Genomic DNA, 26372 nt, shown 5'->3' with positions numbered 1-26372 from the left:
TGTGTCTGACCTACTTCTAATGATACTGTGGTCGGTTTACTTACTACTATCGCTGCTGGACGAAGCAGACCAGTTGAAAGCCACACGGTATTCTTGTAATGAACAGGTAATGGAAATTTAGGTAAAACGATATCAAAAAAAGTTGCGTGGTGGAGCGACACATACAGTTGGCTCTTCGTAGGTGATCATTGCTGCACGGAATAATTCTTAAGGCACCGACGCCTTCAGGAGTCGTGTTTGGAAGTTTTGCTTGCAGTATATTCCGCTATCTTTTCGTTATGAGTTGGTGTTTCGGATTCCCGGTGTTCTCTTGTTTAGTGCATTTGCCTTCCCTTGACACTGAGAAACCACATGACGAAAGTGAAACACCACCGTCTGTTCATCTGCAGAGCGCGATGAAATTATTCACTCTACATTCATTGCCTTTAATATTCTTGCCATCAGTGGTGGGCGCTGCCTTCAGAAAGCGCTTTTCTTTCTGATTTACATGAAAGTTTGTGTTCCTCGGAGCTGGACTGCTTGGGATTACCTTCACTGCTAGCAGGAGGTGGCTCGTTGGTCTAGGGGTATGATTCCTGCTTTGGGTGCAGGAGGTCCCGGGTTCAAATCCCGGACGAGCCCTACCGTTTTGACCGTGCTGAAGAGTAGGTGTAGCTCACCCACGTTTGTAGCTCTGCAATGAAGAACAGATGCGTGCCGCAGCACGCTGTGTGTGGCCCTACGGTCATGAAGGGACCGTTTGATATGGCAAGAATCTGATACCAGTAAATTACATAGGTCGATTTCTGTAGAAGAGCCGACAGTAATCTTGCATGCTACGGAAAACAAAGGTTGTCTTTGCAGAACGTGTGCACCGTGATTGGAGACGAAGCTCAATCGTGGAGCAGTCTACCTTCATCTGATTAGCGACAACGTCAACCAAAGCGTGGGATACAAGACTGAGCGTAGTTAAGAGTTTCTCACTATTAGTTACGTTCACGCTTCAAGAGAGTTGTGACAAGGCGAGTGCAAAGAGCTCAGGAAAGCCAGTATGAAGCGAACTTGAAGTAGTCTTGGAGAAATGGATACTAAATTTTGCCGGCCAGAATGGGGCTACGAGCGTTCTGAGTTACTGAATACCGGTGCACTATGGGAGCAAGAGCATTTGACAGTAAAATAACGCGATATCGGTGTAGCACACGACATTTATTATCCCTGCATACGCAGACGTGACGTTATCTCGGAAATGGAATCCGAAAACGGGTTTAAAAAAAGTCGTGCTTCCGCCCGGGATCGAACCGGGGACCTTCTGCGTGTAAAGCAGACGTGATAACCGCTACACCACGGAAACGACGGTTTTGCCGTTGTACTACCTGGAAAACCGTAGTTCCAACAGATTTTTCCTGCGTAAGCAAGGGCATCGGCTACGAGCTCCGTCCGATTCTAGAAGTTGCTATAGTAAAAGACAACGATAAAAACAATCAAACCGCAACAGCCAGGGAGAACGCTGGGTGAGCAGTAGCTCTGCACGGTGATACCAAGAACGGAGGCGTTACTCATGTGCATCGAGAAGGCTCGTTGGTCTCGGGGTATGATCCCTGCTTCGGGTGCAGGAGGTCCCGGGTTCAAATCCCGGACGAGCCCTTGCGTTTCGTGCAAACGTGTGGCGACTACTGGCATGCCGGCGGCTGTTCCGCGCATTTCCAGCCCTCCAGGTAAGCACAAAAACCAAGTAGCCGCTTCTGAAAGAGTTTCATGTATCATTTGAGCCATCTGCAGCCTGGTGGTTGGACGTTTGAAATTGATTTAAATGTTCACCGTAGAGATTGTAGCAAGTGTCTTGTTGAGTGCGACAAAAATGTGTTTCCGCCCGGAATCGAACCGGTGACGTTCTGCGTGTTGGCAGACGTGATAACCGCTACACCACGGAAACTGCTACGCTGTGAGCTCCACATGTGACACAACTTGAGGACGATCGCAACTTTGGCGTAAAAATCACTTTGCGGAAACGCACAATGCAGGAATTTCGCATTCGTACCTAACAATCGACAGCACCCTTGCCTGTCTGAATGCCACCATGAATAAGAGCCCAAGAAGTCGTCGGCAATGAACGCGGCCGAGTCCTCGGTAGCATCAGCTACTCTTGCTTTCCGTACGAGCTACCGTCAATTCGCGCAGTCGCTATTGCAAATGATGTCACCAAAAGCAATCACTTCGTTAGCGGCAAGGAGCCCGGACCCAGCGGTAGCTCTACATGGAGGCACCAGCAGCCCCGACAGGCCGCCGCTGGCGCGCCGGCGCCCGGACCCGCGACCCCTAATGACGTTGCAGTCGATGTATTTCTTAATATCGCTTTTCGAAGAAGCAAGCCAGGTGTAAATCACACAGTATTTTACTGATGATCTGGAAACGCAAATTTAGAACAAGTAGAACATTATATAAAATTTTGTTGTGTGGTCGAGCGGTACCCACCCTTCGCTCTTCCCAGATTATCGTTGCTGCGCGGAATGATTGTTAAAGCACCGACGGCTTCAGAGTTCGTCTTCTCCAACGTTTGCTTTTGCAGTACATTCCGCAATCTTTTCGTTATGAGTCGTCTGTTTCGGTTTCCCGATGTAGTTTTGCTCACAGCTCCCGACTTCTCTTAACCCCGAGCCACCACTAGCCGAAAATTCCGCACTGCAGTCCGGTCAATCTGCAGAGCTCGATAAGAGCATCGCGGTCGTTCCTGAGCTAATGAAACGGCCGTATCTGTAGTTGTTCCCAGATGTCTCCCACAGCAACGGCCTCCCGGACGCCTGCATTACAGGAGTACGCCACTACTCCCAGCCATACAATTGCATTTGAAAGCAGAATAACATGAGCTACAGAGCAACTCCGATTTTTGTGTCTGACCTACTTCTAATGATACTGTGGTTGGTTTACTTACTACTATCGCTGCTGGACGAAGCAGACCAGTTGAAAGCCACACGGTATTCTTGTAATGAACAGGTAATGGAAATTTAGGTAAAACGATATCAAAAAAAGTTGCGTGGTGGAGCGACACATACAGTTGGCTCTTCGTAGGTGATCATTGCTGCACGGAATAATTCTTAAGGCACCGACGCCTTCAGGAGTCGTGTTTGGAAGTTTTGCTTGCAGTATATTCCGCTATCTTTTCGTTATGAGTTGGTGTTTCGGATTCCCGGTGTTCTCTTGTTTAGTGCATTTGCCTTCCCTTGACACTGAGAAACCACATGACGAAAGTGAAACACCACCGTCTGTTCATCTGCAGAGCGCGATGAAATTATTCACTCTACATTCATTGCCTTTAATATTCTTGCCATCAGTGGTGGGCGCTGCCTTCAGAAAGCGCTTTTCTTTCTGATTTACATGAAAGTTTGTGTTCCTCGGAGCTGGACTGCTTGGGATTACCTTCACTGCTAGCAGGAGGTGGCTCGTTGGTCTAGGGGTATGATTCCTGCTTTGGGTGCAGGAGGTCCCGGGTTCAAATCCCGGACGAGCCCTACCGTTTTGACCGTGCTGAAGAGTAGGTGTAGCTCACCCACGTTTGTAGCTCTGCAATGAAGAACAGATGCGTGCCGCAGCACGCTGTGTGTGGCCCTACGGTCATGAAGGGACCGTTTGATATGGCAAGAATCTGATACCAGTAAATTACATAGGTCGATTTCTGTAGAAGAGCCGACAGTAATCTTGCATGCTACGGAAAACAAAGGTTGTCTTTGCAGAACGTGTGCACCGTGATTGGAGACGAAGCTCAATCGTGGAGCAGTCTACCTTCATCTGATTAGCGACAACGTCAACCAAAGCGTGGGATACAAGACTGAGCGTAGTTAAGAGTTTCTCACTATTAGTTACGTTCACGCTTCAAGAGAGTTGTGACAAGGCGAGTGCAAAGAGCTCAGGAAAGCCAGTATGAAGCGAACTTGAAGTAGTCTTGGAGAAATGGATACTAAATTTTGCCGGCCAGAATGGGGCTACGAGCGTTCTGAGTTACTGAATACCGGTGCACTATGGGAGCAAGAGCATTTGACAGTAAAATAACGCGATATCGGTGTAGCACACGACATTTATTATCCCTGCATACGCAGACGTGACGTTATCTCGGAAATGGAATCCGAAAACGGGTTTAAAAAAAGTCGTGCTTCCGCCCGGGATCGAACCGGGGACCTTCTGCGTGTAAAGCAGACGTGATAACCGCTACACCACGGAAACGACGGTTTTGCCGTTGTACTACCTGGAAAACCGTAGTTCCAACAGATTTTTCCTGCGTAAGCAAGGGCATCGGCTACGAGCTCCGTCCGATTCTAGAAGTTGCTATAGTAAAAGACAACGATAAAAACAATCAAACCGCAACAGCCAGGGAGAACGCTGGGTGAGCAGTAGCTCTGCACGGTGATACCAAGAACGGAGGCGTTACTCATGTGCATCGAGAAGGCTCGTTGGTCTCGGGGTATGATCCCTGCTTCGGGTGCAGGAGGTCCCGGGTTCAAATCCCGGACGAGCCCTTGCGTTTCGTGCAAACGTGTGGCGACTACTGGCATGCCGGCGGCTGTTCCGCGCATTTCCAGCCCTCCAGGTAAGCACAAAAACCAAGTAGCCGCTTCTGAAAGAGTTTCATGTATCATTTGAGCCATCTGCAGCCTGGTGGTTGGACGTTTGAAATTGATTTAAATGTTCACCGTAGAGATTGTAGCAAGTGTCTTGTTGAGTGCGACAAAAATGTGTTTCCGCCCGGAATCGAACCGGTGACGTTCTGCGTGTTGGCAGACGTGATAACCGCTACACCACGGAAACTGCTACGCTGTGAGCTCCACATGTGACACAACTTGAGGACGATCGCAACTTTGGCGTAAAAATCACTTTGCGGAAACGCACAATGCAGGAATTTCGCATTCGTACCTAACAATCGACAGCACCCTTGCCTGTCTGAATGCCACCATGAATAAGAGCCCAAGAAGTCGTCGGCAATGAACGCGGCCGAGTCCTCGGTAGCATCAGCTACTCTTGCTTTCCGTACGAGCTACCGTCAATTCGCGCAGTCGCTATTGCAAATGATGTCACCAAAAGCAATCACTTCGTTAGCGGCAAGGAGCCCGGGCCCAGCGGTAGCTCTACATGGAGGCACCAGCAGCCCCGACAGGCCGCCGCTGGCGCGCCGGCGCCCGGACCCGCGACCCCTAATGACGTTGCAGTCGATGTATTTCTTAATATCGCTTTTCGAAGAAGCAAGCCAGGTGTAAATCACACAGTATTTTACTGATGATCTGGAAACGCAAATTTAGAACAAGTAGAACATTATATAAAATTTTGTTGTGTGGTCGAGCGGTACCCACCCTTCGCTCTTCCCAGATTATCGTTGCTGCGCGGAATGATTGTTAAAGCACCGACGGCTTCAGAGTTCGTCTTCTCCAACGTTTGCTTTTGCAGTACATTCCGCAATCTTTTCGTTATGAGTCGTCTGTTTCGGTTTCCCGATGTAGTTTTGCTCACAGCTCCCGACTTCTCTTAACCCCGAGCCACCACTAGCCGAAAATTCCGCACTGCAGTCTGGTCAATCTGCAGAGCTCGATAAGAGCATCGCGGTCGTTCCTGAGCTAATGAAACGGCCGTATCTGTAGTTGTTCCCAGATGTCTCCCACAGCAACGGCCTCCCGGACGCCTGCATTACAGGAGTACGCCACTACTCCCAGCCATACAATTGCATTTGAAAGCAGAATAACATGAGCTACAGAGCAACTCCGATTTTTGTGTCTGACCTACTTCTAATGATACTGTGGTCGGTTTACTTACTACTATCGCTGCTGGACGAAGCAGACCAGTTGAAAGCCACACGGTATTCTTGTAATGAACAGGTAATGGAAATTTAGGTAAAACGATATCAAAAAAAGTTGCGTGGTGGAGCGACACATACAGTTGGCTCTTCGTAGGTGATCATTGCTGCACGGAATAATTCTTAAGGCACCGACGCCTTCAGGAGTCGTGTTTGGAAGTTTTGCTTGCAGTATATTCCGCTATCTTTTCGTTATGAGTTGGTGTTTCGGATTCCCGGTGTTCTCTTGTTTAGTGCATTTGCCTTCCCTTGACACTGAGAAACCACATGACGAAAGTGAAACACCACCGTCTGTTCATCTGCAGAGCGCGATGAAATTATTCACTCTACATTCATTGCCTTTAATATTCTTGCCATCAGTGGTGGGCGCTGCCTTCAGAAAGCGCTTTTCTTTCTGATTTACATGAAAGTTTGTGTTCCTCGGAGCTGGACTGCTTGGGATTACCTTCACTGCTAGCAGGAGGTGGCTCGTTGGTCTAGGGGTATGATTCCTGCTTTGGGTGCAGGAGGTCCCGGGTTCAAATCCCGGACGAGCCCTACCGTTTTGACCGTGCTGAAGAGTAGGTGTAGCTCACCCACGTTTGTAGCTCTGCAATGAAGAACAGATGCGTGCCGCAGCACGCTGTGTGTGGCCCTACGGTCATGAAGGGACCGTTTGATATGGCAAGAATCTGATACCAGTAAATTACATAGGTCGATTTCTGTAGAAGAGCCGACAGTAATCTTGCATGCTACGGAAAACAAAGGTTGTCTTTGCAGAACGTGTGCACCGTGATTGGAGACGAAGCTCAATCGTGGAGCAGTCTACCTTCATCTGATTAGCGACAACGTCAACCAAAGCGTGGGATACAAGACTGAGCGTAGTTAAGAGTTTCTCACTATTAGTTACGTTCACGCTTCAAGAGAGTTGTGACAAGGCGAGTGCAAAGAGCTCAGGAAAGCCAGTATGAAGCGAACTTGAAGTAGTCTTGGAGAAATGGATACTAAATTTTGCCGGCCAGAATGGGGCTACGAGCGTTCTGAGTTACTGAATACCGGTGCACTATGGGAGCAAGAGCATTTGACAGTAAAATAACGCGATATCGGTGTAGCACACGACATTTATTATCCCTGCATACGCAGACGTGACGTTATCTCGGAAATGGAATCCGAAAACGGGTTTAAAAAAAGTCGTGCTTCCGCCCGGGATCGAACCGGGGACCTTCTGCGTGTAAAGCAGACGTGATAACCGCTACACCACGGAAACGACGGTTTTGCCGTTGTACTACCTGGAAAACCGTAGTTCCAACAGATTTTTCCTGCGTAAGCAAGGGCATCGGCTACGAGCTCCGTCCGATTCTAGAAGTTGCTATAGTAAAAGACAACGATAAAAACAATCAAACCGCAACAGCCAGGGAGAACGCTGGGTGAGCAGTAGCTCTGCACGGTGATACCAAGAACGGAGGCGTTACTCATGTGCATCGAGAAGGCTCGTTGGTCTCGGGGTATGATCCCTGCTTCGGGTGCAGGAGGTCCCGGGTTCAAATCCCGGACGAGCCCTTGCGTTTCGTGCAAACGTGTGGCGACTACTGGCATGCCGGCGGCTGTTCCGCGCATTTCCAGCCCTCCAGGTAAGCACAAAAACCAAGTAGCCGCTTCTGAAAGAGTTTCATGTATCATTTGAGCCATCTGCAGCCTGGTGGTTGGACGTTTGAAATTGATTTAAATGTTCACCGTAGAGATTGTAGCAAGTGTCTTGTTGAGTGCGACAAAAATGTGTTTCCGCCCGGAATCGAACCGGTGACGTTCTGCGTGTTGGCAGACGTGATAACCGCTACACCACGGAAACTGCTACGCTGTGAGCTCCACATGTGACACAACTTGAGGACGATCGCAACTTTGGCGTAAAAATCACTTTGCGGAAACGCACAATGCAGGAATTTCGCATTCGTACCTAACAATCGACAGCACCCTTGCCTGTCTGAATGCCACCATGAATAAGAGCCCAAGAAGTCGTCGGCAATGAACGCGGCCGAGTCCTCGGTAGCATCAGCTACTCTTGCTTTCCGTACGAGCTACCGTCAATTCGCGCAGTCGCTATTGCAAATGATGTCACCAAAAGCAATCACTTCGTTAGCGGCAAGGAGCCCGGGCCCAGCGAGACGTGATAACCGCTACACCACGGAAACTGCTACGCTGTGAGCTCCACATGTGACACAACTTGAGGACGATCGCAACTTTGGCGTAAAAATCACTTTGCGGAAACGCACAATGCAGGAATTTCGCATTCGTACCTAACAATCGACAGCACCCTTGCCTGTCTGAATGCCACCATGAATAAGAGCCCAAGAAGTCGTCGGCAATGAACGCGGCCGAGTCCTCGGTAGCATCAGCTACTCTTGCTTTCCGTACGAGCTACCGTCAATTCGCGCAGTCGCTATTGCAAATGATGTCACCAAAAGCAATCACTTCGTTAGCGGCAAGGAGCCCGGGCCCAGCGGTAGCTCTACATGGAGGCACCAGCAGCCCCGACAGGCCGCCGCTGGCGCGCCGGCGCCCGGACCCGCGACCCCTAATGACGTTGCAGTCGATGTATTTCTTAATATCGCTTTTCGAAGAAGCAAGCCAGGTGTAAATCACACAGTATTTTACTGATGATCTGGAAACGCAAATTTAGAACAAGTAGAACATTATATAAAATTTTGTTGTGTGGTCGAGCGGTACCCACCCTTCGCTCTTCCCAGATTATCGTTGCTGCGCGGAATGATTGTTAAAGCACCGACGGCTTCAGAGTTCGTCTTCTCCAACGTTTGCTTTTGCAGTACATTCCGCAATCTTTTCGTTATGAGTCGTCTGTTTCGGTTTCCCGATGTAGTTTTGCTCACAGCTCCCGACTTCTCTTAACCCCGAGCCACCACTAGCCGAAAATTCCGCACTGCAGTCCGGTCAATCTGCAGAGCTCGATAAGAGCATCGCGGTCGTTCCTGAGCTAATGAAACGGCCGTATCTGTAGTTGTTCCCAGATGTCTCCCACAGCAACGGCCTCCCGGACGCCTGCATTACAGGAGTACGCCACTACTCCCAGCCATACAATTGCATTTGAAAGCAGAATAACATGAGCTACAGAGCAACTCCGATTTTTGTGTCTGACCTACTTCTAATGATACTGTGGTCGGTTTACTTACTACTATCGCTGCTGGACGAAGCAGACCAGTTGAAAGCCACACGGTATTCTTGTAATGAACAGGTAATGGAAATTTAGGTAAAACGATATCAAAAAAAGTTGCGTGGTGGAGCGACACATACAGTTGGCTCTTCGTAGGTGATCATTGCTGCACGGAATAATTCTTAAGGCACCGACGCCTTCAGGAGTCGTGTTTGGAAGTTTTGCTTGCAGTATATTCCGCTATCTTTTCGTTATGAGTTGGTGTTTCGGATTCCCGGTGTTCTCTTGTTTAGTGCATTTGCCTTCCCTTGACACTGAGAAACCACATGACGAAAGTGAAACACCACCGTCTGTTCATCTGCAGAGCGCGATGAAATTATTCACTCTACATTCATTGCCTTTAATATTCTTGCCATCAGTGGTGGGCGCTGCCTTCAGAAAGCGCTTTTCTTTCTGATTTACATGAAAGTTTGTGTTCCTCGGAGCTGGACTGCTTGGGATTACCTTCACTGCTAGCAGGAGGTGGCTCGTTGGTCTAGGGGTATGATTCCTGCTTTGGGTGCAGGAGGTCCCGGGTTCAAATCCCGGACGAGCCCTACCGTTTTGACCGTGCTGAAGAGTAGGTGTAGCTCACCCACGTTTGTAGCTCTGCAATGAAGAACAGATGCGTGCCGCAGCACGCTGTGTGTGGCCCTACGGTCATGAAGGGACCGTTTGATATGGCAAGAATCTGATACCAGTAAATTACATAGGTCGATTTCTGTAGAAGAGCCGACAGTAATCTTGCATGCTACGGAAAACAAAGGTTGTCTTTGCAGAACGTGTGCACCGTGATTGGAGACGAAGCTCAATCGTGGAGCAGTCTACCTTCATCTGATTAGCGACAACGTCAACCAAAGCGTGGGATACAAGACTGAGCGTAGTTAAGAGTTTCTCACTATTAGTTACGTTCACGCTTCAAGAGAGTTGTGACAAGGCGAGTGCAAAGAGCTCAGGAAAGCCAGTATGAAGCGAACTTGAAGTAGTCTTGGAGAAATGGATACTAAATTTTGCCGGCCAGAATGGGGCTACGAGCGTTCTGAGTTACTGAATACCGGTGCACTATGGGAGCAAGAGCATTTGACAGTAAAATAACGCGATATCGGTGTAGCACACGACATTTATTATCCCTGCATACGCAGACGTGACGTTATCTCGGAAATGGAATCCGAAAACGGGTTTAAAAAAAGTCGTGCTTCCGCCCGGGATCGAACCGGGGACCTTCTGCGTGTAAAGCAGACGTGATAACCGCTACACCACGGAAACGACGGTTTTGCCGTTGTACTACCTGGAAAACCGTAGTTCCAACAGATTTTTCCTGCGTAAGCAAGGGCATCGGCTACGAGCTCCGTCCGATTCTAGAAGTTGCTATAGTAAAAGACAACGATAAAAACAATCAAACCGCAACAGCCAGGGAGAACGCTGGGTGAGCAGTAGCTCTGCACGGTGATACCAAGAACGGAGGCGTTACTCATGTGCATCGAGAAGGCTCGTTGGTCTCGGGGTATGATCCCTGCTTCGGGTGCAGGAGGTCCCGGGTTCAAATCCCGGACGAGCCCTTGCGTTTCGTGCAAACGTGTGGCGACTACTGGCATGCCGGCGGCTGTTCCGCGCATTTCCAGCCCTCCAGGTAAGCACAAAAACCAAGTAGCCGCTTCTGAAAGAGTTTCATGTATCATTTGAGCCATCTGCAGCCTGGTGGTTGGACGTTTGAAATTGATTTAAATGTTCACCGTAGAGATTGTAGCAAGTGTCTTGTTGAGTGCGACAAAAATGTGTTTCCGCCCGGAATCGAACCGGTGACGTTCTGCGTGTTGGCAGACGTGATAACCGCTACACCACGGAAACTGCTACGCTGTGAGCTCCACATGTGACACAACTTGAGGACGATCGCAACTTTGGCGTAAAAATCACTTTGCGGAAACGCACAATGCAGGAATTTCGCATTCGTACCTAACAATCGACAGCACCCTTGCCTGTCTGAATGCCACCATGAATAAGAGCCCAAGAAGTCGTCGGCAATGAACGCGGCCGAGTCCTCGGTAGCATCAGCTACTCTTGCTTTCCGTACGAGCTACCGTCAATTCGCGCAGTCGCTATTGCAAATGATGTCACCAAAAGCAATCACTTCGTTAGCGGCAAGGAGCCCGGGCCCAGCGGTAGCTCTACATGGAGGCACCAGCAGCCCCGACAGGCCGCCGCTGGCGCGCCGGCGCCCGGACCCGCGACCCCTAATGACGTTGCAGTCGATGTATTTCTTAATATCGCTTTTCGAAGAAGCAAGCCAGGTGTAAATCACACAGTATTTTACTGATGATCTGGAAACGCAAATTTAGAACAAGTAGAACATTATATAAAATTTTGTTGTGTGGTCGAGCGGTACCCACCCTTCGCTCTTCCCAGATTATCGTTGCTGCGCGGAATGATTGTTAAAGCACCGACGGCTTCAGAGTTCGTCTTCTCCAACGTTTGCTTTTGCAGTACATTCCGCAATCTTTTCGTTATGAGTCGTCTGTTTCGGTTTCCCGATGTAGTTTTGCTCACAGCTCCCGACTTCTCTTAACCCCGAGCCACCACTAGCCGAAAATTCCGCACTGCAGTCTGGTCAATCTGCAGAGCTCGATAAGAGCATCGCGGTCGTTCCTGAGCTAATGAAACGGCCGTATCTGTAGTTGTTCCCAGATGTCTCCCACAGCAACGGCCTCCCGGACGCCTGCATTACAGGAGTACGCCACTACTCCCAGCCATACAATTGCATTTGAAAGCAGAATAACATGAGCTACAGAGCAACTCCGATTTTTGTGTCTGACCTACTTCTAATGATACTGTGGTCGGTTTACTTACTACTATCGCTGCTGGACGAAGCAGACCAGTTGAAAGCCACACGGTATTCTTGTAATGAACAGGTAATGGAAATTTAGGTAAAACGATATCAAAAAAAGTTGCGTGGTGGAGCGACACATACAGTTGGCTCTTCGTAGGTGATCATTGCTGCACGGAATAATTCTTAAGGCACCGACGCCTTCAGGAGTCGTGTTTGGAAGTTTTGCTTGCAGTATATTCCGCTATCTTTTCGTTATGAGTTGGTGTTTCGGATTCCCGGTGTTCTCTTGTTTAGTGCATTTGCCTTCCCTTGACACTGAGAAACCACATGACGAAAGTGAAACACCACCGTCTGTTCATCTGCAGAGCGCGATGAAATTATTCACTCTACATTCATTGCCTTTAATATTCTTGCCATCAGTGGTGGGCGCTGCCTTCAGAAAGCGCTTTTCTTTCTGATTTACATGAAAGTTTGTGTTCCTCGGAGCTGGACTGCTTGGGATTACCTTCACTGCTAGCAGGAGGTGGCTCGTTGGTCTAGGGGTATGATTCCTGCTTTGGGTGCAGGAGGTCCCGGGTTCAAATCCCGGACGAGCCCTACCGTTTTGACCGTGCTGAAGAGTAGGTGTAGCTCACCCACGTTTGTAGCTCTGCAATGAAGAACAGATGCGTGCCGCAGCACGCTGTGTGTGGCCCTACGGTCATGAAGGGACCGTTTGATATGGCAAGAATCTGATACCAGTAAATTACATAGGTCGATTTCTGTAGAAGAGCCGACAGTAATCTTGCATGCTACGGAAAACAAAGGTTGTCTTTGCAGAACGTGTGCACCGTGATTGGAGACGAAGCTCAATCGTGGAGCAGTCTACCTTCATCTGATTAGCGACAACGTCAACCAAAGCGTGGGATACAAGACTGAGCGTAGTTAAGAGTTTCTCACTATTAGTTACGTTCACGCTTCAAGAGAGTTGTGACAAGGCGAGTGCAAAGAGCTCAGGAAAGCCAGTATGAAGCGAACTTGAAGTAGTCTTGAAGAAATGGATACTAAATTTTGCCGGCCAGAATGGGGCTACGAGCGTTCTGAGTTACTGAATACCGGTGCACTATGGGAGCAAGAGCATTTGACAGTAAAATAACGCGATATCGGTGTAGCACACGACATTTATTATCCCTGCATACGCAGACGTGACGTTATCTCGGAAATGGAATCCGAAAACGGGTTTAAAAAAAGTCGTGCTTCCGCCCGGGATCGAACCGGGGACCTTCTGCGTGTAAAGCAGACGTGATAACCGCTACACCACGGAAACGACGGTTTTGCCGTTGTACTACCTGGAAAACCGTAGTTCCAACAGATTTTTCCTGCGTAAGCAAGGGCATCGGCTACGAGCTCCGTCCGATTCTAGAAGTTGCTATAGTAAAAGACAACGATAAAAACAATCAAACCGCAACAGCCAGGGAGAACGCTGGGTGAGCAGTAGCTCTGCACGGTGATACCAAGAACGGAGGCGTTACTCATGTGCATCGAGAAGGCTCGTTGGTCTCGGGGTATGATCCCTGCTTCGGGTGCAGGAGGTCCCGGGTTCAAATCCCGGACGAGCCCTTGCGTTTCGTGCAAACGTGTGGCGACTACTGGCATGCCGGCGGCTGTTCCGCGCATTTCCAGCCCTCCAGGTAAGCACAAAAACCAAGTAGCCGCTTCTGAAAGAGTTTCATGTATCATTTGAGCCATCTGCAGCCTGGTGGTTGGACGTTTGAAATTGATTTAAATGTTCACCGTAGAGATTGTAGCAAGTGTCTTGTTGAGTGCGACAAAAATGTGTTTCCGCCCGGAATCGAACCGGTGACGTTCTGCGTGTTGGCAGACGTGATAACCGCTACACCACGGAAACTGCTACGCTGTGAGCTCCACATGTGACACAACTTGAGGACGATCGCAACTTTGGCGTAAAAATCACTTTGCGGAAACGCACAATGCAGGAATTTCGCATTCGTACCTAACAATCGACAGCACCCTTGCCTGTCTGAATGCCACCATGAATAAGAGCCCAAGAAGTCGTCGGCAATGAACGCGGCCGAGTCCTCGGTAGCATCAGCTACTCTTGCTTTCCGTACGAGCTACCGTCAATTCGCGCAGTCGCTATTGCAAATGATGTCACCAAAAGCAATCACTTCGTTAGCGGCAAGGAGCCCGGGCCCAGCGGTAGCTCTACATGGAGGCACCAGCAGCCCCGACAGGCCGCCGCTGGCGCGCCGGCGCCCGGACCCGCGACCCCTAATGACGTTGCAGTCGATGTATTTCTTAATATCGCTTTTCGAAGAAGCAAGCCAGGTGTAAATCACACAGTATTTTACTGATGATCTGGAAACGCAAATTTAGAACAAGTAGAACATTATATAAAATTTTGTTGTGTGGTCGAGCGGTACCCACCCTTCGCTCTTCCCAGATTATCGTTGCTGCGCGGAATGATTGTTAAAGCACCGACGGCTTCAGAGTTCGTCTTCTCCAACGTTTGCTTTTGCAGTACATTCCGCAATCTTTTCGTTATGAGTCGTCTGTTTCGGTTTCCCGATGTAGTTTTGCTCACAGCTCCCGACTTCTCTTAACCCCGAGCCACCACTAGCCGAAAATTCCGCACTGCAGTCTGGTCAATCTGCAGAGCTCGATAAGAGCATCGCGGTCGTTCCTGAGCTAATGAAACGGCCGTATCTGTAGTTGTTCCCAGATGTCTCCCACAGCAACGGCCTCCCGGACGCCTGCATTACAGGAGTACGCCACTACTCCCAGCCATACAATTGCATTTGAAAGCAGAATAACATGAGCTACAGAGCAACTCCGATTTTTGTGTCTGACCTACTTCTAATGATACTGTGGTCGGTTTACTTACTACTATCGCTGCTGGACGAAGCAGACCAGTTGAAAGCCACATGGTATTCTTGTAATGAACAGGTAATGGAAATTTAGGTAAAACGATATCAAAAAAAGTTGCGTGGTGGAGCGACACATACAGTTGGCTCTTCGTAGGTGATCATTGCTGCACGGAATAATTCTTAAGGCACCGACGCCTTCAGGAGTCGTGTTTGGAAGTTTTGCTTGCAGTATATTCCGCTATCTTTTCGTTATGAGTTGGTGTTTCGGATTCCCGGTGTTCTCTTGTTTAGTGCATTTGCCTTCCCTTGACACTGAGAAACCACATGACGAAAGTGAAACACCACCGTCTGTTCATCTGCAGAGCGCGATGAAATTATTCACTCTACATTCATTGCCTTTAATATTCTTGCCATCAGTGGTGGGCGCTGCCTTCAGAAAGCGCTTTTCTTTCTGATTTACATGAAAGTTTGTGTTCCTCGGAGCTGGACTGCTTGGGATTACCTTCACTGCTAGCAGGAGGTGGCTCGTTGGTCTAGGGGTCAGTCGCCTTTCGGCCGTGGTCGCGTGCGGACCGGCTCCGCGCGCCGGACAGCGCACCGTAGTTTGTTTACTTCCGCGTCGCGGTATTTCGTGTTGTGTAGCGTCCATTTCTATTGCACCTCATGGCGCACTGTTACCGCCGAGCGACAGTTAAAGTAACATTCCAAGCCGAACATGCTAGACCACGCGCTTTTGAAATTGAGCAATTCATTCGCGAAGAGCTACGTCTGGACCCTCAGGAAGTGATAGGTATTCATTTCTCTATCACTAGCAGCATCGTCTATATTAAGATGACGACGGAGGAAGCGTGTGCTAACGTAGTTCGACAACACGCACGCGGCCTCAAGTTCAAACATTCTGACGGGCATATTGGAGAGGTGACGGTCGATCACGCTGGTTTCGGACTTCGAACAATCCGGGTTTTTGAGCTCCCTTTCGAAGTGCCGCAAGACGTGGTCGTCGAAGCTTTCCGACCCTATGGCAATGTTGTGGGACACATCGCGGAGAAATGGCAGACATTCACGACATACAACGTGTTGAATGGTGTCCGCCAAATCAAAATCGAACTCTCCAAACATGTACCATCCTATCTGCTGATAGGTGGCGTGCGAGCCATCGTTATGTATGATGGCCAGCCGCGGACGTGTGCCGGTTGCGGACAGGAGGGCCATGTTCGGTCAGAATGTCTCCGCCGACGTTTGCTCCAGGTCCCGACCAGTGACTCAGCTCCCAAAGTGACGGCCGCTTCTTTACCAGATAGCTACGCCACAGCCGTACGCAGCCCCGATGCGTCACTTCAGGAAGCACCTCTTCTCCACCCGGCACTCCCCACTGGAAATGACGGTGCTGCCATGGCCTCACCGGCACCATCTCCTCTGACGGCTACGACACCACCAACTCTCCAGAGCTCGATGGACATCGACGCGAATGCGGTGCCTACCTCTGCCTTTCTTCAGACTGGCGCGACCTCGGACATCGAACATCCACATTCTGATTCAGAACAGCACCTCCGAAAGCAACGGTCGCCCAGAAAACGGAAGAAGAGGAGTCAAACGCCATCTGACGACACACTTCTTCATGTGGCATCACAGGCAGTGGAGCTGATACACGACAGTGATCTCCCTTCGAGCGTTCTGACGACAGGAGAGGCTGCTCCTGATGTCCCATCTGAAGAACGATCTCACACGAATATGACGGATCCCAAGGAGGGTGCCTCCCTGGACCACACTACAGCAGCGTCGCTACAACTCGCCCTCGAGGAGTGTGACAGTCGCTCACCGTCTGTTCCAGTCTCCTGGGCTGATGATATCGACGAAGGAGCAGTTCGAGATGGTGGTCCTCCCATCAGGCAGTGCCCCATGGAGGTGCCTGACCCACCTTCCAGCCAGTGATTACGACAACGGTGACTACGTCAGATGTTACACGCCAGCCAGACATCTCTGCCGGAACATCTGTGACAATGGTGGGAGCACGCCCCCAACATTACCGCATAGTGACGATGAATCTGGCCACCATTCGGGCCCCCCATAAACTGGCAATGTTCCGTGAGACCATTTATGCTGCTGATGTCGACATTGCCCTCCTCCAAGAAGTGTTTGTCGCCGATTTCCATGCCCCCACTGGCTACGTGGCACACATCTCCCATGCTTCTGACAACGGTAGTGGAGTTGCCATCCTCCTCCGTTCTGGACTCCCTGCTGAAGATGTAGTGTACCTTGCTAATGCTAGGGGTATGGCTCTCACGCTGTTCGGCGTCCGTATCCTCAATGTATATGCGCCGTCCGGCTCCAGTCGACGTCGTGATCGACACACTTTCTTTGCTGACGAGGTAACGCCGCTGTTTGAGGGTCCCCTAGATGATATGGTCCTCGGTGGCGATTTCAACTCCACGCAAAGGCCTGAAGATCAATTACCGCATCATTCCCCTTGTGCGGCCCTCTCCGTCATCATCGACAGACTCCAGCTTGTTGACACGTGGACAAAGGTGCATGGCACACGTGCAGGTTTCACATATTATACGGCGCATTCATCTAGTCGTCTCGATAGTATATACCTCACACGTTCCCTTGCTGCCGACACTCGACATGCCGAAGTATGGCCTCTGGCTTTCTCTGACCATGACGCCTACATCTGCGATGTCGTCCTCGCCCGCCAACAAGTGTGGCACAGCCGCGGCTTGTGGAAATTCAACGTTTCCCACCTGACTGTCCCTGACTGCCGACGAATCGTTGAGGATGCGTGGGCCCTCTGTCATCGACGTCGCCCCGCCTACGCATCCACCTTATCGTGGTGGGTATCATGCGCGAAACCAGCTCTGCGCAGGGCGCTGATAGGATATGGCAAAGACTTCAAAGCCTGGCAAGCGAGCACCATGGACTTTTATTATGCAGTCCTTCGTGACTGCACTTCGATGGCCTTCTCTCCTGATCGTCAGATGATGGTGCATCGTGCTAAAGCGCAGATCACTTCCCTCACGCGACGGCGCTTAGAAGGGACTCTTGTCAGATCCTGCACCCGTGACCATATGCCTCATGAAACGCCATCGATGTACCACCTTCTCAGGGAACGCCGACGTCGTCGTCGAACCCTCATCCACGATCTCACAGATGCGGAAGGACGACGACACACTACGCAATGCGACATTGGTCACGCTTTCTATTCACATTTCCGTCAACTGTTCGCTGCCGTCCCTCATCCCCCGACCTTAATTGAGGAGGTGGCAGCAATGACTGTCAACACCATGCCAGAGGATGTGGCTCAAGAACTTCAGGAACAAGTGACCTCTGATGAAGTCCTAGGTGCTATCAAGGTGGGGGCTGCCAACAAGTCCCCTGGACCTGACGGCCTCCCCCTCGACTTTTACAAGTATTTTAGCTACCTTTTGTTACCTGCTTGGACGTCCATCTGTCGTGAATTGATGACACCCACAACGATGATCCCAGCCACCTTCCTTGATGGGGTCATCATCCTGGTCCCTAAGCCACATGGGCGATCACGGACCTGTGATTACCGGCCCATCACTCTACTCAACAGTGACATGAAAATTTTCACCCGTTTGTTGGCCTCACGCCTCAAGAAGGCAGCAAGATCCGTCACCTCCCTTGATCAGACTTCGTTGGGCGGTGACAACAACATCCATACGGCCCTTTGCCGTTATAGGGACATGATTGCGCTCGCGCGCTCGCGACATTTACCTGGCGCATTGGCATCGCTTGACTTCCGTCAAGCTTTCGACCGTGTCGACCATACTTTTCTGAAATCGGTCCTCCAACACATGGGTTTTCCGGTTCGTACAATCACCGTGGTAATGCGGCTCTTGAGCGGCGCAACTTCAAGAATACTCTGTAATGGTCGCCTCACTGCGCCTCTAGCGATCGAGCGCTCTGTCCGACAGGGATGCCCACTTTCCACGATACTGTATGCTTTGGCATTAGAGCCCCTCCTACAGGGGCTTCGCCAACGCCTGGTGGGCCTGACATTGCATGGGCACCGCTTCTGTTGTACAGCCTATGCTGACGATCTAGTCCTCTACCTCCGCAATGAAGACGATGTTCGCGCTGCTCTGACTTGGGTGACGACTTATGGGGAGGCATCGGGCAGTTCTCTTAACATTTCCAAATCGAAGGTTCTGCTCATTGGTGAGGGTCTACCAGAAAGATCTGTCGCTCCTCTAAGTGTGGCCACCAGCGTCCGCTGTTTGGGCATTGATTTTATGAATGACCTCCGTCGCTCAGCGGCAACCAACGGTCGACGTCTCCTACAAACGATCAGGGCTGGCCTTGTGGACCACCGGCTTCGATCCCTCGACATTATACAGCGCGCGCAATACGTGAATGTTTATCACGCCTCACGCATCCCCCATGTGGCACAAGTGTTCCCGGTTCCGATTACCCTCGCACGTCGTATGTTGATGGCGATGGGATCCTTTGTCTGTGCCGGGATGTTATTTAAAGTTCAATATTCCTCTCTTGCCCTCCCGCGGGAGCGTGGTGGAGTGGGCTTATTCCATGTGCCAGACAGAGTTACCGCACTTTTTGTTAGCTCCCAACTGAAAGTCTGGCGTCGCTGTCCGACGAGCCTGACCGGACTGCTTTTGCGTGAATACGCACCAGTCTCCATGTCAGCCCCGGTCATGTTATCCGACATTCCACCCCCCTTTTATCACTTTCGGTACTTCTTCTTTGAAATCAGTTACATTCTGCACTCCTTACCCCTTCTCCGTATACTCCAGACAAAGACTGTATACGACACCTTACAAATGTGTCAAACCCCCAACCCCATTGAACACAAGTTTCCCCAGATCATATGGCGCCGTGTGTGGAAAGCAGTGCATGCTGGTTACCTCGACACCAGCGTTCAGTCCACCTGGTATATCACCGTCAATGGCAAACAGGTCAACCAGTCTCGTTTGCACCGCATCCGCCTTGCTGACACACCACTCTGTGTTCACTGTGGTGTAGAGGACACGGACGCTCATCGGTTCTCATGTGGTCCGTCTGCTGACGTCTGGAGGCTCGCGCAGCGTATCCTGGCTTTCCTCACCCGACAGCCGCCTGCTCAGATTATTTTCCTGACGCTTCTATTCCCGGATGTGATTCATTACCCCACAACAAAAACTAATGCCGTGAATTGGATACGCGGTCATACAGTCCGCTACCTTTTTGGGCCCGATGAGAAATCAGAACTAGGTTATTGGACGTACCTTAACGATCGACATTGTGCACTTGTTCGCAACCCCAGATACAAGCAGTTCTTTTCCAATTTTCTACGGAGCGCCTTTCATGACCCGCCTTCCAGCTGGAACGTCCAAGCCATGAGATGCTGATGCTTTTTTGCCGATATGATGTTCTGAACGTACTACACACGGAATCCCCACTAAAATTTCGAGAAGACACGTTTGGATGTTCCACCCGCCAATCAGACGGCGCAAGCGACTCCTAGAATTCTGGTGCAACGACTGCCATAATACAAAAAAAAATGAAAAAAAAAAGTGAAAAAATAAAAAGAAACTAAAAAAAAAAAAAAAAAAAAAAAAAAGGGGTATGATTCCTGCTTTGGGTGCAGGAGGTCCCGGGTTCAAATCCCGGACGAGCCCTACCGTTTTGACCGTGCTGAAGAGTAGGTGTAGCTCACCCACGTTTGTAGCTCTGCAATGAAGAACAGATGCGTGCCGCAGCACGCTGTGTGTGGCCCTACGGTCATGAAGGGACCGTTTGATATGGCAAGAATCTGATACCAGTAAATTACATAGGTCGATTTCTGTAGAAGAGCCGACAGTAATCTTGCATGCTACGGAAAACAAAGGTTGTCTTTGCAGAACGTGTGCACCGTGATTGGAGACGAAGCTCAATCGTGGAGCAGTCTACCTTCATCTGATTAGCGACAACGTCAACCAAAGCGTGGGATACAAGACTGAGCGTAGTTAAGAGTTTCTCACTATTAGTTACGTTCACGCTTCAAGAGAGTTGTGACAAGGCGAGTGCAAAGAGCTCAGGAAAGCCAGTATGAAGCGAACTTGAAGTAGTCTTGGAGAAATGGATACTAAATTTTGCCGGCCAGAATGGGGCTACGAGCGTTCTGAGTTACTGAATACCGGTGCACTATGGGAGCAAGAGCATTTGACAGTAAAATAACGCGATATCGGTGTAGCACACGACATTTATTATCCCTGCATACGCAGACGTGACGTTATCTCGGAAATGGAATCCGAAAACGGGTTTAAAAAAAGTCGTGCTTCCGCCCGGGATCGAACCGGGGACCTTCTGCGTGTAAAGCAGACGTGATAACCGCTACACCACGGAAACGACGGTTTTGCCGTTGTACTACCTGGAAAACCGTAGTTCCAACAGATTTTTCCTGCGTAAGCAAGGGCATCGGCTACGAGCTCCGTCCGATTCTAGAAGTTGCTATAGTAAAAGACAACGATAAAAACAATCAAACCGCAACAGCCAGGGAGAACGCTGGGTGAGCAGTAGCTCTGCACGGTGATACCAAGAACGGAGGCGTTACTCATGTGCATCGAGAAGGCTCGTTGGTCTCGGGGTATGATCCCTGCTTCGGGTGCAGGAGGTCCCGGGTTCAAATCCCGGACGAGCCCTTGCGTTTCGTGCAAACGTGTGGCGACTACTGGCATGCCGGCGGCTGTTCCGCGCATTTCCAGCCCTCCAGGTAAGCACAAAAACCAAGTAGCCGCTTCTGAAAGAGTTTCATGTATCATTTGAGCCATCTGCAGCCTGGTGGTTGGACGTTTGAAATTGATTTAAATGTTCACCGTAGAGATTGTAGCAAGTGTCTTGTTGAGTGCGACAAAAATGTGTTTCCGCCCGGAATCGAACCGGTGACGTTCTGCGTGTTGGCAGACGTGATAACCGCTACACCACGGAAACTGCTACGCTGTGAGCTCCACATGTGACACAACTTGAGGACGATCGCAACTTTGGCGTAAAAATCACTTTGCGGAAACGCACAATGCAGGAATTTCGCATTCGTACCTAACAATCGACAGCACCCTTGCCTGTCTGAATGCCACCATGAATAAGAGCCCAAGAAGTCGTCGGCAATGAACGCGGCCGAGTCCTCGGTAGCATCAGCTACTCTTGCTTTCCGTACGAGCTACCGTCAATTCGCGCAGTCGCTATTGCAAATGATGTCACCAAAAGCAATCACTTCGTTAGCGGCAAGGAGCCCGGGCCCAGCAGTAGCGGCCCAGCGGTAGCTCTACATGGAGGCACCAGCAGCCCCGACAGGCCGCCGCTGGCGCGCCGGCGCCTTGACCCGCGACCCCTAATGACGTTGCAGTCGATGTATTTCTTAATATCGCTTTTCGAAGAAGCAAGCCAGGTGTAAATCACACAGTATTTTACTGATGATCTGGAAACGCAAATTTAAACAAGTAGAACATTATATAAAATTTTGTTGTGTGGTCGAGCGGTACCCACCCTTCGCTCTTCCCAGATTATCGTTGCTGCGCGGAATGATTGTTAAAGCACCGACGGCTTCAGAGTTCGTCTTCTCCAACGTTTGCTTTTGCAGTACATTCCGCAATCTTTTCGTTATGAGTCGTCTGTTTCGGTTTCCCGATGTAGTTTTGCTTACAGCTCCCGACTTCTCTTAACCCCGAGCCACCACTAGCCGAAAATTCCGCACTGCAGTCTGGTCAATCTGCAGAGCTCGATAAGAGCATCGCGGTCGTTCCTGAGCTAATGAAACGGCCGTATCTGTAGTTGTTCCCAGATGTCTCCCACAGCAACGGCCTCCCGGACGCCTGCATTACAGGAGTACGCCACTACTCCCAGCCATACAATTGCATTTGAAAGCAGAATAACATGAGCTACAGAGCAACTCCGATTTTTGTGTCTGACCTACTTCTAATGATACTGTGGTCGGTTTACTTACTACTATCGCAGCTGGACGAAGCAGACGAGTTGAAGGCCACACGGTACTCTTGTAAAAAACAGGTAATGGAAATTTAGGTAAAACGATATCAAAAAAAGTTACTGAATACCAGTGCACTATGGGAGCAAGAGCATTTGACAGTAAAATAACGCGATATCGGTGTAGCACACGACATTTATTATCCCTGCATACGCAGACGTGACGTTATCTCGGAAATGGAATCCGAAAACGGGTTTAAAAAAAGTCGTGCTTCCGCCCGGGATCGAACCGGGGACCTTCTGCGTGTAAAGCAGACGTGATAACCGCTACACCACGGAAACGACGGTTTTGCCGTTGTACTACCTGGAAAACCGTAGTTCCAACAGATTTTTCCTGCGTAAGCAAGGGCATCGGCTACGAGCTCCGTCCGATTCTAGAAGTTGCTATAGTAAAAGACAACGATAAAAACAATCAAACCGCAACAGCCAGGGAGAACGCTGGGTGAGCAGTAGCTCTGCACGGTGATACCAAGAACGGAGGCGTTACTCATGTGCATCGAGAAGGCTCGTTGGTCTCGGGGTATGATCCCTGCTTCGGGTGCAGGAGGTCCCGGGTTCAAATCCCGGACGAGCCCTTGCGTTTCGTGCAAACGTGTGGCGACTACTGGCATGCCGGCGGCTGTTCCGCGCATTTCCAGCCCTCCAGGTAAGCACAAAAACCAAGTAGCCGCTTCTGAAAGAGTTTCATGTATCATTTGAGCCATCTGCAGCCTGGTGGTTGGACGTTTGAAATTGATTTAAATGTTCACCGTAGAGATTGTAGCAAGTGTCTTGTTGAGTGCGACAAAAATGTGTTTCCGCCCGGAATCGAACCGGTGACGTTCTGCGTGTTGGCAGACGTGATAACCGCTACACCACGGAAACTGCTACGCTGTGAGCTCCACATGTGACACAACTTGAGGACGATCGCAACTTTGGCGTAAAAATCACTTTGCGGAAACGCACAATGCAGGAATTTCGCATTCGTACCTAACAATCGACAGCACCCTTGCCTGTCTGAATGCCACCATGAATAAGAGCCCAAGAAGTCGTCGGCAATGAACGCGGCCGAGTCCTCGGTAGCATCAGCTACTCTTGCTTTCCGTACGAGCTACCGTCAATTCGCGCAGTCGCTATTGCAAATGATGTCACCAAAAGCAATCACTTCGTTAGCGGCAAGGAGCCCGGGCCCAGCGGTAGCTCTACATGGAGGCACCAGCAGCCCCGACAGGCCGCCGCTGGCGCGCCGGCGCCCGGACCCGCGACCCCTAATGACGTTGCAGTCGATGTATTTCTTAATATCGCTTTTCGAAGAAGCAAGCCAGGTGTAAATCACACAGTATTTTACTGATGATCTGGAAACGCAAATTTAGAACAAGTAGAACATTATATAAAATTTTGTTGTGTGGTCGAGCGGTACCCACCCTTCGCTCTTCCCAGATTATCGTTGCTGCGCGGAATGATTGTTAAAGCACCGACGGCTTCAGAGTTCGTCTTCTCCAACGTTTGCTTTTGCAGTACATTCCGCAATCTTTTCGTTATGAGTCGTCTGTTTCGGTTTCCCGATGTAGTTTTGCTCACAGCTCCCGACTTCTCTTAACCCCGAGCCACCACTAGCCGAAAATTCCGCACTGCAGTCTGGTCAATCTGCAGAGCTCGATAAGAGCATCGCGGTCGTTCCTGAGCTAATGAAACGGCCGTATCTGTAGTTGTTCCCAGATGTCTCCCACAGCAACGGCCTCCCGGACGCCTGCATTACAGGAGTACGCCACTACTCCCAGCCATACAATTGCATTTGAAAGCAGAATAACATGAGCTACAGAGCAACTCCGATTTTTGTGTCTGACCTACTTCTAATGATACTGTGGTCGGTTTACTTACTACTATCGCTGCTGGACGAAGCAGACCAGTTGAAAGCCACACGGTATTCTTGTAATGAACAGGTAATGGAAATTTAGGTAAAACGATATCAAAAAAAGTTGCGTGGTGGAGCGACACATACAGTTGGCTCTTCGTAGGTGATCATTGCTGCACGGAATAATTCTTAAGGCACCGACGCCTTCAGGAGTCGTGTTTGGAAGTTTTCTTGCAGTATATTCCGCTATCTTTTCGTTATGAGTTGGTGTTTCGGATTCCCGGTGTTCTCTTGTTTAGTGCATTTGCCTTCCCTTGACACTGAGAAACCACATGACGAAAGTGAAACACCACCGTCTGTTCATCTGCAGAGCGCGATGAAATTATTCACTCTACATTCATTGCCTTTAATATTCTTGCCATCAGTGGTGGGCGCTGCCTTCAGAAAGCGCTTTTCTTTCTGATTTACATGAAAGTTTGTGTTCCTCGGAGCTGGACTGCTTGGGATTACCTTCACTGCTAGCAGGAGGTGGCTCGTTGGTCTAGGGGTATGATTCCTGCTTTGGGTGCAGGAGGTCCCGGGTTCAAATCCCGGACGAGCCCTACCGTTTTGACCGTGCTGAAGAGTAGGTGTAGCTCACCCACGTTTGTAGCTCTGCAATGAAGAACAGATGCGTGCCGCAGCACGCTGTGTGTGGCCCTACGGTCATGAAGGGACCGTTTGATATGGCAAGAATCTGATACCAGTAAATTACATAGGTCGATTTCTGTAGAAGAGCCGACAGTAATCTTGCATGCTACGGAAAACAAAGGTTGTCTTTGCAGAACGTGTGCACCGTGATTGGAGACGAAGCTCAATCGTGGAGCAGTCTACCTTCATCTGATTAGCGACAACGTCAACCAAAGCGTGGGATACAAGACTGAGCGTAGTTAAGAGTTTCTCACTATTAGTTACGTTCACGCTTCAAGAGAGTTGTGACAAGGCGAGTGCAAAGAGCTCAGGAAAGCCAGTATGAAGCGAACTTGAAGTAGTCTTGGAGAAATGGATACTAAATTTTGCCGGCCAGAATGGGGCTACGAGCGTTCTGAGTTACTGAATACCGGTGCACTATGGGAGCAAGAGCATTTGACAGTAAAATAACGCGATATCGGTGTAGCACACGACATTTATTATCCCTGCATACGCAGACGTGACGTTATCTCGGAAATGGAATCCGAAAACGGGTTTAAAAAAAGTCGTGCTTCCGCCCGGGATCGAACCAGGGACCTTCTGCGTGTAAAGCAGACGTGATAACCGCTACACCACGGAAACGACGGTTTTGCCGTTGTACTACCTGGAAAACCGTAGTTCCAACAGATTTTTCCTGCGTAAGCAAGGGCATCGGCTACGAGCTCCGTCCGATTCTAGAAGTTGCTATAGTAAAAGACAACGATAAAAACAATCAAACCGCAACAGCCAGGGAGAACGCTGGGTGAGCAGTAGCTCTGCACGGTGATACCAAGAACGGAGGCGTTACTCATGTGCATCGAGAAGGCTCGTTGGTCTCGGGGTATGATCCCTGCTTCGGGTGCAGGAGGTCCCGGGTTCAAATCCCGGACGAGCCCTTGCGTTTCGTGCAAACGTGTGGCGACTACTGGCATGCCGGCGGCTGTTCCGCGCATTTCCAGCCCTCCAGGTAAGCACAAAAACCAAGTAGCCGCTTCTGAAAGAGTTTCATGTATCATTTGAGCCATCTGCAGCCTGGTGGTTGGACGTTTGAAATTGATTTAAATGTTCACCGTAGAGATTGTAGCAAGTGTCTTGTTGAGTGCGACAAAAATGTGTTTCCGCCCGGAATCGAACCGGTGACGTTCTGCGTGTTGGCAGACGTGATAACC

The 26372-nt window shown here is 50.0% G+C and overlaps 22 non-coding genes across 22 annotated transcripts; 14 read left to right on the top strand and 8 right to left on the bottom strand.

Moving 5' to 3' along the window:
- The first annotated feature begins 549 nt into the window (after window positions 1–549).
- Window positions 550–621, top strand: Trnap-ugg (transfer RNA proline (anticodon UGG)). Its single transcript has one exon. It is a non-coding gene; the product is annotated as a tRNA-Pro (tRNA).
- A 636-nt stretch (window positions 622–1257) lies between these two features.
- On the bottom strand, window positions 1258–1330 carry Trnav-uac (transfer RNA valine (anticodon UAC)). The gene has a single exon. It is a non-coding gene; the product is annotated as a tRNA-Val (tRNA).
- Window positions 1331–1551: 221 nt separating this feature from the next.
- On the top strand, window positions 1552–1623 carry Trnap-cgg (transfer RNA proline (anticodon CGG)). Its single transcript has one exon. It is a non-coding gene; the product is annotated as a tRNA-Pro (tRNA).
- Window positions 1624–3413: 1790 nt separating this feature from the next.
- Window positions 3414–3485, top strand: Trnap-ugg (transfer RNA proline (anticodon UGG)). Its single transcript has one exon. It is a non-coding gene; the product is annotated as a tRNA-Pro (tRNA).
- Window positions 3486–4121: 636 nt separating this feature from the next.
- On the bottom strand, window positions 4122–4194 carry Trnav-uac (transfer RNA valine (anticodon UAC)). The gene has a single exon. It is a non-coding gene; the product is annotated as a tRNA-Val (tRNA).
- Window positions 4195–4415: 221 nt separating this feature from the next.
- Window positions 4416–4487, top strand: Trnap-cgg (transfer RNA proline (anticodon CGG)). Its single transcript has one exon. It is a non-coding gene; the product is annotated as a tRNA-Pro (tRNA).
- Window positions 4488–6277: 1790 nt separating this feature from the next.
- Window positions 6278–6349, top strand: Trnap-ugg (transfer RNA proline (anticodon UGG)). The gene has a single exon. It is a non-coding gene; the product is annotated as a tRNA-Pro (tRNA).
- A 636-nt stretch (window positions 6350–6985) lies between these two features.
- Trnav-uac (transfer RNA valine (anticodon UAC)) lies at window positions 6986–7058 on the bottom strand. The gene has a single exon. It is a non-coding gene; the product is annotated as a tRNA-Val (tRNA).
- A 221-nt stretch (window positions 7059–7279) lies between these two features.
- Window positions 7280–7351, top strand: Trnap-cgg (transfer RNA proline (anticodon CGG)). The gene has a single exon. It is a non-coding gene; the product is annotated as a tRNA-Pro (tRNA).
- Window positions 7352–9481: 2130 nt separating this feature from the next.
- Trnap-ugg (transfer RNA proline (anticodon UGG)) lies at window positions 9482–9553 on the top strand. Its single transcript has one exon. It is a non-coding gene; the product is annotated as a tRNA-Pro (tRNA).
- Window positions 9554–10189: 636 nt separating this feature from the next.
- On the bottom strand, window positions 10190–10262 carry Trnav-uac (transfer RNA valine (anticodon UAC)). The gene has a single exon. It is a non-coding gene; the product is annotated as a tRNA-Val (tRNA).
- A 221-nt stretch (window positions 10263–10483) lies between these two features.
- Window positions 10484–10555, top strand: Trnap-cgg (transfer RNA proline (anticodon CGG)). Its single transcript has one exon. It is a non-coding gene; the product is annotated as a tRNA-Pro (tRNA).
- A 1790-nt stretch (window positions 10556–12345) lies between these two features.
- Window positions 12346–12417, top strand: Trnap-ugg (transfer RNA proline (anticodon UGG)). Its single transcript has one exon. It is a non-coding gene; the product is annotated as a tRNA-Pro (tRNA).
- Window positions 12418–13053: 636 nt separating this feature from the next.
- On the bottom strand, window positions 13054–13126 carry Trnav-uac (transfer RNA valine (anticodon UAC)). The gene has a single exon. It is a non-coding gene; the product is annotated as a tRNA-Val (tRNA).
- A 221-nt stretch (window positions 13127–13347) lies between these two features.
- Trnap-cgg (transfer RNA proline (anticodon CGG)) lies at window positions 13348–13419 on the top strand. The gene has a single exon. It is a non-coding gene; the product is annotated as a tRNA-Pro (tRNA).
- Window positions 13420–20959: 7540 nt separating this feature from the next.
- On the bottom strand, window positions 20960–21032 carry Trnav-uac (transfer RNA valine (anticodon UAC)). The gene has a single exon. It is a non-coding gene; the product is annotated as a tRNA-Val (tRNA).
- Window positions 21033–21253: 221 nt separating this feature from the next.
- On the top strand, window positions 21254–21325 carry Trnap-cgg (transfer RNA proline (anticodon CGG)). Its single transcript has one exon. It is a non-coding gene; the product is annotated as a tRNA-Pro (tRNA).
- Window positions 21326–22870: 1545 nt separating this feature from the next.
- Trnav-uac (transfer RNA valine (anticodon UAC)) lies at window positions 22871–22943 on the bottom strand. The gene has a single exon. It is a non-coding gene; the product is annotated as a tRNA-Val (tRNA).
- A 221-nt stretch (window positions 22944–23164) lies between these two features.
- Trnap-cgg (transfer RNA proline (anticodon CGG)) lies at window positions 23165–23236 on the top strand. Its single transcript has one exon. It is a non-coding gene; the product is annotated as a tRNA-Pro (tRNA).
- Window positions 23237–25025: 1789 nt separating this feature from the next.
- Trnap-ugg (transfer RNA proline (anticodon UGG)) lies at window positions 25026–25097 on the top strand. Its single transcript has one exon. It is a non-coding gene; the product is annotated as a tRNA-Pro (tRNA).
- Window positions 25098–25733: 636 nt separating this feature from the next.
- Trnav-uac (transfer RNA valine (anticodon UAC)) lies at window positions 25734–25806 on the bottom strand. Its single transcript has one exon. It is a non-coding gene; the product is annotated as a tRNA-Val (tRNA).
- A 221-nt stretch (window positions 25807–26027) lies between these two features.
- Trnap-cgg (transfer RNA proline (anticodon CGG)) lies at window positions 26028–26099 on the top strand. The gene has a single exon. It is a non-coding gene; the product is annotated as a tRNA-Pro (tRNA).
- Window positions 26100–26372: the final 273 nt, after the last annotated feature.

The sequence above is a fragment of the Schistocerca gregaria genome, chromosome 2 (genome assembly GCF_023897955.1).
Source record: "Schistocerca gregaria isolate iqSchGreg1 chromosome 2, iqSchGreg1.2, whole genome shotgun sequence".
Taxonomy (NCBI): Eukaryota; Metazoa; Arthropoda; class Insecta; order Orthoptera; family Acrididae; genus Schistocerca; species Schistocerca gregaria.
Note: the sequence above shows the minus strand (reverse complement) of the source record. Positions and strands in the feature narration are given on the sequence as shown.